The sequence below is a fragment of the Sinocyclocheilus rhinocerous genome, unplaced genomic scaffold (assembly GCF_001515625.1).
Source record: "Sinocyclocheilus rhinocerous isolate Xijiao unplaced genomic scaffold, SAMN03320098_v1.1 scaffold1140, whole genome shotgun sequence".
NCBI lineage: Eukaryota > Metazoa > Chordata > Actinopteri > Cypriniformes > Cyprinidae > Sinocyclocheilus > Sinocyclocheilus rhinocerous.
This window is the reverse complement of record NW_015652168.1, coordinates 89,008-91,986: the sequence shown is the minus strand read 5'-3', so window position 1 is coordinate 91,986 and position 2,979 is coordinate 89,008. Positions and strand designations below refer to the sequence as shown.

Genomic DNA, 2,979 nt, shown 5'->3' with positions numbered 1-2,979 from the left:
AAATAAAAAATCAAAAAAAAAAACTTGCCCCTTTTAGACTTGCACTCTATTTATTTACCAACTGCTTGTTTTCTTTTATATATATATAAAAAATTTGTTGATTTTGATTGCTTCCATTGTCCTCATTTGTAAGTCGCTTTGGATAAAAGCATCTGCTAAATCACTAAATGTAAATGTAACGGAGATCAGACCTGGAGCAGGCGACAGAGCCCACGGCATTGGAGTGTCCGCTGCCCTGAGCCACGCAGTGCACGTGGCCGCTCTTCAGATCCATTTTCCTCAGCCTCAAGGAGTTGTCCTGTGCAAAAGGTTACATAAACGTCATCTTTCCAAGTGTGGGCAAAGCTGTACATTCAGAATCTGATGTTTTGAATGGCGTGCCAAGCCAGTGAAAAGCTACTGGTGCAGCGTAAAAGAATCACCTATGCACAGCTTGCAAACATGGAGCCTTTGCGGAAGACATCAATATATAAGACGGTATATGCAGACAGATTGTCAGATGATTGAAAGATTACTGTGCACTGACGGTGTCAACAATGTAGACTGATGACTGAAGCAGAATGCAGTCAGTCCGACATTCCCTTTTTAAAGTTTAAAGCCAGCTGTTTTTACACTTAATGAACTAAGAGAGAAAATAAATGCGTTTCACAACCCTGGGATGTCGGGCTGCGACTAACAATGGTTCTTTCATTAAAACAAAACAATAAAAGCACACAGACCTGTCAAAACAACCTGACACATATCAACCTGTCCACTGTCACTATGCTTATGAAGATACCATTTATATTACTTCTGCCTGAAGATGACTACCTCAAAACAATGTGCAAACTGGAGGGAAAACAAACAAACAAACAATAGCTTAGCTGCATTCTCATTATATTTATTGAATTTTAATTTGTTTTAGTAACTTTATGTTATGTACTTTTGTATTTTTCGAAATATAGATTTTTTAGTTCTGTTATAGTTTTAGTATTATAGTACTTACAATTATTTTAGATAGTTGCTGAGGCAACACTTCTAATTTTCGTTTTTGTAATCTTAAGTTTTTCATCTAATATTTCCATTTCATTTCAGCTTTATTTCAATTGCAGAAAACTATTTTCAATAGTTTTAATTGACAACAACGACATCGACAACATTGCTTCCTTTTAAACCTGGTCGAAGAACAAATATTTGATCTAAATGAATATTTTAGTCTAATCTGTTGTGCTGTCTTTCTGTCTCGCTCAGTCAAAGCTTTGGCGTTCGCATGAATTTAATTTACAGATATGAATCTAATGATAACTTCCGCTGTGGAAAACATCACAAGCAAGTGCATTACCAGCACACACACACACACACACACACACACACTCTCACACGCACACACCCTCACACACGCACACACACTCACACGCACACACACACACACACACCCTCACACACACACACACTCTCACCCGCACACACACACACCCTCACACACACACACTCACACGCACACTCCCACACACCCTCACACACACACACACACTCACACGCACACTCTCACACGCACACTCTCACACGCACACACACACCTCAACCTGCCCAGACGAAACTCTATACTAGTCATCTTTTTTGTTTCAATCAAACGTTATTTTAAATACTAATTTTCATTACTACTTTAAATTACTTATTATTTTCTATCTTAAATTTGAAAGTTTTAGTAATGTTTTATTAGTTGTTGCTTTTTAAAAATTTCTATACAGTAATTATTCATTTTTGTGTGAGTGTGTGTGTGTTTTGAATGCTTTTATTGTCCTCATTTGTAAGTCGCTTTGGATAAAAGCGTCTGCTAAATGACTAAATGTAAATGTATAGAGCACAGTTCTAGTTATTTTAGTACATCAAGTTAAAACTAAATGAACATGAGAAATGTTGCCTTGGCATCTGGTGAAATAAAATAAGCTTCAATTAATGTTTATTTTATTTCAAGAAGCAATTTTTCATGGTTTTAGTTTGAGTTAATTATAATGACCCTGGCTCTGTTTTAGTTTTGGTTAGCTTGAGTCGCGTGTTTTCTACTGATCTTTGACCATTGCTCAAATGTGTTTTTTGCATAGAAATATGTTTTCATTACAGCCAAATTAAATCACTGATATGGGTTCTTGTGCAAAAAAACGATTTTCTTCATTTGTTTTTATTGTTTAATCCTCGCAGGTCTAACAGTGAGGTCATGTGATAGCAAGCTTAAAGTGTTTGTTGCTTAAAAGGAACGGTTTTGAATTAAAAGCACACAGTATATACTGCCCTCTAGTGGCTCACTCACCTGTGTGTCCATAGAGAATCTGACAGCTGTTAGTGGCCAACTCAAACACCTTCAGCTGAGAGCTGTTAGTGGCCACGACTATATGCGTGTCATCCTTCCCCAGGAATTTCACATCCAGGATATCATCATTGTAGCCGACAAACTTTATAAGAAGAGAAAAACAAGCCCAATGGTTTACCATTCCAGATTCTGATTTGTATTAAGTTGAGGATATAGCCATCTACAGTACTGAGAAGGTGGATTGTAAGGCTCACCTGCTGCTGTACAGTGAGAGCGGGCATCTGATAGATGAGGAGGTTGTGCTCTGCGGTGACGGTGGCCAGTCTGTTGGACTGTGGCATGGGCAGAAGGTGCATCAGACTGCGCGGGTCTAAATCGCCCTCCTCTGTTTTGACAGCTGGAGCATCAGGCAGCATCTGAGTGAACACACAGCGCGCTGAGCTGCAGTCCCACACTCGAAGAACACCTGCGGAAAACAGCAGAACACCAGAGGGGATTCAACATATGCAATGCACAGAGGCACCATACAGCACCAAAATTATTAGATTTTTTTTTTTAATGAATGCACTAAAAAAAGCCTACAAATAACTAAAATGCACATATTTAAACAATGACATTTAATAATGAATAATATTTTTTCATTCATAATTTAAAAGGGTTTGTATGCATTTTTTTTTTTTTTTTTTTTA

The 2,979-nt window shown here is 37.7% G+C and overlaps 1 pseudogene; it reads right to left on the bottom strand.

Annotated features, from left to right (window-relative positions):
* The window catches only part of LOC107713933 (transducin beta-like protein 3), a 24,028-nt pseudogene that overhangs the window by 13,941 nt on the left and 7,108 nt on the right, over positions 1-2,979 (bottom strand).